Raw genomic sequence first — 9,847 nt, forward strand, 5'->3', positions numbered from 1 at the left:
TGTGGTTGATTATCATATCTCTATCGTAAAGTAAAATTTACTTATCTAGGATGAATTGAGGAGATCCAACGGTGGAGGGAAACTCATAAAACATGGAGAGTTGTGAGAAAAATTAATTCGAAAATTATGAAAGGAACGGTTGAGATTCACTCTCGTAATCGGAACTCTGGAAGACCAAGACCGTGTAATACGAAGAGACAAGGCCCAAGGACCAAGGACAAGACATGTGGCCAGAGTACTCGGTGAAAATTAATGCCGGACCCGGGAGTGGGTGATGAGGTTTGAAGGGATGAGATTAAAACACAATGAATCAACGGTTGAAATGAAGGGGAGCGTGTGTGGAGTAGTGCAATGGCCAAGATTGAAAGAGGGGCGAATAAAAAATGGCCGAGATTGGGGGATCCGGATTTAGGCTGTGTTTGGCCAAGGAGTGGGCCGGACCAGACCTAAAAATTCAAAAAATTCTTTTTAAAATTAACTCAAACATTCTTACATTTTACATCATATAAATTACTTTTTATTACTATTCAAATAAAAAAATCACAACAAAACAAATTTTTTTTTTCACTTTTTATACAAAAGTAACAAAACATTTTTACTTTTTTTCCTCACATCAATTAAATCTGCATCACTACAATTTCCGTCAACTTCTTACTTCAAGCCTTTTGCCAAACACGCCTAAATGAATGGAGAATATCCAGTTAGTGGCTTGGATCCAAGCATCAAAAATGAGACACGTCGGACTTGGAATAAAAGAATAAAAAAAATAGTAAGTTAACGTTAACTTCTCCGTTAGATAGTTTTTAGAGAATAAAAAAGTCAGTAACCAAAAAAAAAAAAAAAAGCAAAGTGTTAAAGGTATTCTTGAAAATTGGCACACAGGTATCTCGGGCAATCAACAAGACAGTAATAAGAGCATACAATATCAAATCAAATCACCCACACATCCAGCACTTTCCATCAAGAATCACGTTGAGATAGAGGAGGATTCACCATATCATATTGACAACTAGTGACAATATTTATATTCCTTACGTGAATGTCTGCAGCTGTATATATCTCACAATAGTTGTATTCATTTGATTTACTTTCATTTTATCTTGTATTAGTTGTACGCTTACCATTGTAGTTGTTAACTTGCCATTTGGATGGCTTTCTGTATTGTTCTATATAAAGGGAAATACAACACTGTTTTGGTCAAGCAACCAAAAACAGTTTGCCTATATTTTCATGGTATCAAAGTCACCTAAGAGTCAACGCTCATCCATGGCCGATTCTAGCTCTAGTTCCGCATATTCTCAAAACCCCAACCCAATCACTAAAATTTGCCCCTACACTCCTATGCTTCCCAACGTTACACAATTGGGTGGTATCAAACCGAAAGGATCCTGCAACTACCTTGGATGGGTTGCTCAATTCCAGCACATTCTTTGTGGTTACGAACTTGAGGGATTAATTGATGGAACAGATCCATGTCCTCCCAAACTCATCACCAACCCCATAGATGATGCTCAAATTCTGAATCCAGCCTATGTTACATGGCGGAGGAGAGACCAACAGCTGCTGAGTCTCATCATATGCTCCTTAGTTCCCTCTCTAGTGTCGTTGATGTATGGTTTAAACACATCTCGACTAGCCTGGAATGCCCTCGCAACCAGGTTTGCTGCCCAGTCCAGATCATGCATCTCTAATCTCAAGCGTCAGTTGCAAAGCTTGCTGTAGGGAAGTAAGTCGTGTACTGAGTACTTGAATCAAGCTAAACAATGGGCTCATGAATTATCTACAGTAGGTAAGCCCCTTGAAGATGATGATCTCATCTTATTTATTATCAGTGGAATAAATCCAATGTTCAATTATTTTGTTACTGCATTCACCTTACGTGACCGTGCAATGACTTTTCTTGATTTTCAATCTGAATTGTTAAGTCATGAAATATTGCTTCAAAACCAACAGCACACTCTCACGCCTGAAGCTGGTCCTTTTGCCTTATTTGCCAACAAACCAAACCAATCACATTCCCATCCACACCATTCTACCCACTTTAGGAAAACAAAATTTTCCTCAAGACCAAACCAAAATAGCCAATCACGTCCTTTCCATTTTTCTCCATGTAACCACACTTCCCCACCAAATCGCCCACCAACACCACACCATGGGAATTCCTCATTTAGTGCTCCACACCATGGGAATTCCTCATTCAATGCTCCTCCAACCCCACGGTTCCTATGCCAAATCTGTGAGAAAAGCAGTCATAGGGCTTTAGATTGCTACCACAGAATGGACTATGCCTATCAAGGAAGGCATCCACAACACAACTAGCAGCAATGGTTCCCCACACAAATGGCGATTTTGAAACTCAAGACTGGTTAGTTGACTCTGGAGCCAACACTCATGTGACAATTGATTCCTCCAACATCACTGATACTCAACCATTTGCAGGAGCAGACACTGTGGGTGTAGGCAACAGTTCAGGTTTGGATATGCATAGCATTGGTTCCTCAATTGTTTAGTCACAAGCATACTAAACATCTAACCCCACATCTCTTCTTCTCAAAGACATATTACATTGTCCATCTGCATCTGCCAATTTGTTCTCCGTAAATAAATTTTGTAAGGATAATCATTGTTGGTTTGCTTCGACTGACTCTGATTTCACTGTGAAGGACAACTTGACAGGAGCCGTACTGCTTCAGGGGCCGAGTGAGAATGGGCTCTACCCTATCCATCTCCACAGAAAATTCATGAATAAACTCAAGGGGTTTGCAGCTCTTCTTGGTGTTAAAACTACCAACATGGTTTGGCATCAAAGGCTAGGACACCCATCAGCCCCTGTTTTCCAGCATCTCCTTCATCACTAGAAAATTCCTCTTGTTGGGTCTTTTAATAAATCTAGAGTCTGTGAGTCATGTCAACTTGGAAAATTTAAGCAATTGCCTTTTTCTAAGTCCAGTCGTGTTTCCACTACTCCCTTAGAAATAATTCACTTAGATGTTTGGATATCTCCTGTTCCGTCACTTAGTGGATGCAAATTTTATGTATTGTTTATTGATGACTACAACTGATACACCTGGTTGTATCCCATTATGAATAAAAGTGATGTCTTTTAATGTTTTGTCAAATTCAAATTGCTTACTGAAAATTTATTCTCTACCAAAATAAAATATTTTCAATTTGACAATGGTAGAGAATATTGCTTTCTTCAATTCAAATATTTTCTCAGCCGTCATGGCATCTTTCATAGATTGACATGTCCACATACCTCTCAGCGAAATGGTATTGCTGAGAGGAAACACAGACATATTATGGAGATGGGCCTTACCCTTTTGGCTCAATTAGGTCTACCTCATAAATATTGGGTCGATTCCTTTTTGACTTCCATCTTTCTCATTAATCGACTACCATCCATTGTTATTCACAATGAAACACCGTTCTTTAAGCTTTTTAAGAAACATCCAAATTATACCTTCTTGAGAGCCTTTGGGTGTTTATGTTACCCACTACTTCGTCTTATGCACAACATAAGTTATCATTCAGAAGCAAACCTTGCATTTTTTTAGGCAATGGTGCAAACCAGCGTGGGTATAGGTGCCTTGATCCTCAATCTCAAAAAGTGTACCTCTCACACAATGTAGTCTTTGATGAATCCCAATTTCTAACCAAGGGCATGGCTCTCTCACAAGGATCCTACACAGTCACGGTTCCCAAAGGTAATCCTATGCCTCTTCCTTCAAATTTTATGCATACCCCACTTGTTTCTACATACCCCTCTACTGATTTGTTAGGCACCTCTTTCCCATCACCTACAACATCACCTACAATACCTACAATACCTACAATGCAGCCCACTTTGCAGCAAACCCACTCCCATAATTTACAAGACAACCCACCTACGTTGGACCCACCTTTGTTGACTTCACACCCACACATTATCACTCCTCCATCTGCTGTAATATTGTAGCAAACCCATCCCTCCGCTTTGCAGAACAGCCCACCTATATTACATTCCAACCCACACGTCACCAACCTTTTAGCTGTAGTACCCGTGCCTCTAGACAAGCCTGCCTCCTCCAGTGAGCCACCATATCCTCATTCAACCTTTTTCCAGTAAAGCCACACCCCTATTTTGCATGACAGCTCCCCTACTTTGCCTCTCAACTCACACGTTGTCCACAAACCAGCTGTAGTACCCATGCCCGAAGACACGTTTGCTCCATCCACTGCACCATCACATCTAACTTCAACCGTGGAGGTCACTGCCCCATCTCTTCCCAACCTTACGTGTCCCTCTTCTCCTCTTGACAGCCCACTGTGTGTCCATACATCACCAGTTACCGTTGCACCTACTGCTCCTACCCATCACATTGTTACACATTCCCAGACAAGTAATCTCAAACCCAAATCATTTTTTGATTTTAAGCTCTTTCGAGCTATCAAACATCCTCTTATCGCCTATCACACTCTTACTCTCCCTCTTGAGCCCTCTACATACCACCAGGCAGCCACTAAACCCGAATGAGTTGATGCAATGCGACTTGAATTCAATGCTTTGTTGACAAACAAAACCTGGTCTCTATGCCCCAGGCCTCTGCACCAAAATGTGGTAAGGAACATATGGGTGTTTAAGCTTAAACAAAAACCTGACGGCAGTATTGACAGGTTTAAGCCTCGCCTTGTTGCTAAGGGGTTTGATCAGGTGAGTGGGGTTGATTACCATGAAACATTCAGCCTTGTTATCAAATCTACAACCATCAGTTTAATATTGGCATTGGCAGTGCAATTCAATTGGCAAATAAAGCAACTAGATGTTTCTAACGCTTTCTTGCATGGTGTGTTAGACTTGTATATGGAGCAACCTCAAGGGTTTGTGGATCCCTCTAACCCTACCTATGTTTGTCGATTACACAAATCTCTCTATGGCCTAGAACAGGTCCCTAGAGCTTGGTTCACCAAACTTTCTCATGCATTACTGGAAATCGGGTTTTGTAGCTCTCAAGTGGACCATTCCTTATTTGTTTATCACACTGACAATGTCCATATTTTCTTCTTGTTTATGTGGATGATATTATCCTCACAAAGAATCATTTAGACACCATGCAACGCCTTATTGACAAACTTACAGTCAGATTTCGTAATGAAGGACCTAGGGCCCCTTGGCTATTTTCTTGGCATTCAAGCTATCCGAGACACCACTGGACTTCACCTCTGCCAGTCCAAATATGCTATGGATCTGCTTACTCGTACACAAATGACAGACTCTAAGCCTTATCGAGCCCCTTGCACTGCTGGTTCTAAAATGTCTAAATTTGATGGTGATGCACTAGCCAACCCCACTGAATTTCGGCAAGTTGTAGGTGCTCTTCAATATGTTACTCCCACACGCACAGACCTTGCATACTCTATAAATCAGCTATGTCAGCACATGCATACTCCCACTTCTGTGCACTGGACAGCAGCCAAGCGTGTGTTGTGTTACTTGAAAGGCACAATTGATTTTGGCCTTCATTTTCGCAAAGGTGCCATTACTCTCAATGCCTTTTGTGACTCAGATTGGACTCGCAACCCCGATGACCGCTGCTCCACGACTGGTTTCAGTATTTTTCTTGGGCTCCAATTTAATCTCTTGGTCTGCCAAGAAACAACCTATGGTGTCCCGCTCAAGCACCGAAGCCGAGTATCGCTCCATGGCCAATGCCACTGCCGAAATGTTCTGGCTTTGCATGCTTCTAAAAGAATTGACAATCTCTCTCCCCCATCTCCTCCTGTCCTTTGGTATGATAATTTTGGCGCCCTTTCCCTCACGTCTAACCAAGTGTCTCACTCTCGCACCAAACATGTTGAAGTGGATGTCCATTTTATCCGTGAAAAGGTTACCAACCATGACATTCAACTTCGCTATCTCTCTACCTTGGATCAGGTCGCTGATATTTTTACCAAGGGACACACCGCTGATCGCTTTTGTTTCTTACGTGACAAACTGCCGGTTGTTCCCCCCATCAGTTTGCGCTCGCGGGGGGTGTGAAAGGTATTCCTAAAAATCAGTACAGAAGCATTGGTATTTCGGGCAATCAACAAGACATCAATAAGAGTATACAATATCAAATCAAATCACCCACACATCCAGCACTTTCCATCAAGAATCACGTTGAGATAGAGGAGGATTCACCATATCATATTGACAACTAGTGACAATATTTATATTCCTTACATGAATGTCTGCAACTGTATATATCTCACAATAGTTGTAACTTGTATTCATTTGATTTACTTTCCTTTTATCTTGTATTAGTTGTGTTGGGTCAAATTTCGGCTTATTTGGGCTCAGTTCTAATTTACCGGCCCATTCCCCATACTCGGTCATTTTTACTGTTCAAAACAAACTCATGTTCGGCAGGGCAGCTTTATTTGGTTGTATTGTTGACACTCGGCTATCAAGCTCGGCCAACCGAGCTTGAGGTAGGTACCGAGTATTACTCTCGGAAATATTAGAATGTCAGAAATAAATATCTTGTTTTAGTATATTGTCAACACGTGGACTCTCGGTAAGTCCACAGTGTTAGATGAACAGGAACAATTCGATGCCTATAAAAGGGGGCTCCCCTCTCATTATTTCGGTAACTTCTTTTGACCCTCAGATTTAAATACTTGCTTATCTTTTCCTTGGCATATAATCTTCCAGTTCATCTTCCTTTTGAACGACTTGACTAACTTAGGCATCGGAGCTTACACAGGCCAGACAACGCCGGCAGCTTTGATCTCTTTTTCTTATCTCATTCTCAGCTCCATGTTTGATAATCACATATTGTGCTGGTCCCTTTTCCCACGTCATCATTCGGAAAATTGCTTCAACAGTTTGGCGCCGTCTGTGGGAACGAGTTTTTATCGGTTCTTACTAATCTCTTATATTCCGATATGGTGAACACACCTCCGCACCCTGACACATCTCCTCATCTTATCCCAATCATCCAAACAGATATACCCGGAACCTCATATGATCCAAATCCCCAAACAGCTGTCATGGTGGATTTTATGAAGCGAATAGCCGAATCTGTTGAGGCTATGAGGAAGCAGAATGAAGAAATCGTCTCTAAGCTGCCTCCTAGAGAAGACTCGACACAGAAGAGAAGACGAGAAGAGTCTCATAGGAATCCACCACCATCAGCCCGACGTCAGTCAACCCAACCAGACACTGGAAGTACAATACAAGGCAATCCACATACTGTTCGGGCCAAGTCTATCACCCACCAACAAGAGCTAGCCAAGCATTCGCAGCTCGGTGGCAAGTCACGCCATGGCGAGTCTAGTCACGCCAAAACACATCATGGCAATTCCCAGTGTAGCCATTCCCGTTATGTTCGGTCATATCTTGATAAACCTGTAGAGGCTGCCGTGCACAAAGACGTTAAAGATCTTCAGCAGAAGTTCAAAAAGATGGCTTTCCTAATTGAGAATAGAGAAAATTGGTCTGCTACCGAGGATCTAATGCAGTACACCAACCTACCTTTTACTGACCGGGTAATGAGGTTCCCCATGCCAGGTAATTTTAAGGTTCCTCGGATTGGCGAGTATGATGGAAGTGGAGATCCTTTCGACCACATGGAGAGTTTCCGACCTCATATCATCCTTCATGAAACTCCTGACGAAATTGCTTGCCGAGCTTTCCCTTTAACTTTGAAGGGAGTTGCAAAGGAGTGGTTCGGAAGTCTGAACCCTAAATCTGTTGATAGTTTTGATTATCTTGGACAGCAGTTCCTGGGTCAATTTCTTGCCGCTAGAAGAAGAAAGAAGAACCCGACATATTTATTATCTCTCATGCAGGGAAAAGACGAATCTTTGAAAGATTATTTGTCGCGATTCAATCGAGAAAAGTTGACAGTGGAGAGTACTGACGAGCAAACCATTCTATCAGCGTTGATGCACGGTATACAGACTGAAGGGCCTCTAATGGCCGAGTTGTCCAAAAGGCCAAAGACGGGAACTTTACGACAATTTAACAGCAAGGCCGAGGAATTCATCAACCAGGAAGAGACTATCTCGGCGTTGCTGAAATCTAAAGCTGCCGAGAGAAAATCTGCTGCTGATCCAGTTATGACAAAACCGAGAGTTATAATCGAAAAGAAGAAGAAGGACGGCCAAGATCCTAAGATTCAGGATAAAAATGTCGGTTTGCTGCCTCGTCCGAACCAGCATCAACAGTATGTGGGATGGACACCTTTGAATACAACTGTTTATAAGGTGTTCATGGAGATTAAAAAGGACCCGAACTTCCGATGGCTAGGAAGGATGAAATCTCCTCCCCAGCGCCGCAGTACTCAGAAATTTTGCGAGTATCATAATGATCATGGGCATCAAACCGAGGATTGTATCAGTCTTCGGTTCGAGATTGAAAAATTTCTGAGAAATGGGAAGTTGCTAAATTTCTTGGCCGAAGAGAATAGCAAAGGAAAGAACATTCAAGGTGGACAGGGACAACATTCGGGTCAGAATGATGATCTGTCACGCAACCAGAGGCAGAGGCGTGATGAGCCGAGGGTTTCGCAAAATCAGCAGCAAAATCCTCAGAACCAAGCTATCATTGGCGAGATTTGCACCATCTCAGGAGGTCTGGCTAGCGGAGGAGAATCAAGCTCGGCAAGGAAGGCTTACGCCAAGTAGGCTAGAATAGAAGAAATCTTCGCGCTGGAAAAACCCTCCAAGATTCAGAAGAGAGAACCAAGTGTTCTAACATTTTCGGAGGAAGATATGAAAGAAGTCTCGATGCCACATGATGCTTTGGTGATAATTCTGACGGTAGCTAACCATGCCGTTCACCGAGTCTTAATAGACAATGGAAGCTCGGCTGATATTATTTATTGGACAGTTGTTCAACAATTGGGCATTGGCCGAGAGAAGTTGAAACCTTTCTTGTCATCGTTGATAGGATTTGCAGGTGAGCATGTCCAACCCATTGGGTTGATTTCTCTTCCAGTTACAGCAGGGACTGCTCCTAGACAATCCACTATCATGGTGAATTTTTTGGTCATTGATCGACCATCGGCTTACAATATGATCATCAGTCGCCCGGCCTTGAATCAACTGAAGGCAGTCACTTTCACCTATCACTTGAAAATGAAATTCCCAACCATTGAAGGGGTCGGAGAGGTTAGAGGGGACCAAATTGTTGCTAGAAGGTGCTACAATACGTCTTTGAAGAAATGCCCAAAGTCAGCACTATTGATGATTGGTAGTTTAGCTGATGAGTGAAAAATGCAGTTGAGGAAGGAGCCAGCCGAGCCACTGATTGATATTCCTATAGCTGAAGGAAAGGTTGTCAAGATCGGTTCGCAGCTAGCTCCTAGAGTTAAAGAAGCTCTTGTTCGGTTTCTCCAGCAGAATCTTGAAGTTTTTGCATGGTCTCCTGAAGACATGCCAGGGATTGACCCCAAGGATATTGTTCATCACTTGAACATTGATCCAGAGGTCAAACCAGTAAAGCAGAAGCGAAGGAAGTTTGCTCCTGATAGAAACATGGCGATAGCCGAGGAAGTGAACAAGCTACTGAAGGCTCAGTTCATCAAAGAGGCGCATTACCCTGATTGGCTATCCAATGTAGTGATGGTTAAGAAGTCCTCTGGGAAGTGGAGGATGTGCGTAGATTTTACCGATCTCAACAAAGCTTGCCCGAAGGACAGTTTTCCATTGCCCCATATTAGCTCCTTAGTTGATGCAAATGCAGGGTATGAGTTGCTGAGCTTCATGGATGCCTTTTCAGGCTATAATCAGATTTTCATGCATCCATCTGATCAAGAAAAGACAGCCTTCATCACTGACTGAGGCTTGTATTGCTACAAGGTCATGCCATTCGGTCTGA

At 42.5% G+C, this 9,847-nt stretch overlaps 1 long non-coding RNA gene across 1 annotated transcript; it reads left to right on the plus strand.

Moving 5' to 3' along the window:
* Positions 1 to 1,253: 1,253 nt before the first annotated feature.
* Positions 1,254 to 3,112, plus strand: LOC132185042 (uncharacterized). The gene is made up of 2 exons (XR_009440611.1): positions 1,254 to 2,472; positions 2,664 to 3,112. It is a non-coding gene; the product is annotated as an uncharacterized LOC132185042 (long non-coding RNA).
* Positions 3,113 to 9,847: the final 6,735 nt, after the last annotated feature.

Source organism: Corylus avellana, chromosome ca6 (genome assembly GCF_901000735.1).
Source record: "Corylus avellana chromosome ca6, CavTom2PMs-1.0".
Lineage (NCBI taxonomy): Eukaryota > Viridiplantae > Streptophyta > Magnoliopsida > Fagales > Betulaceae > Corylus > Corylus avellana.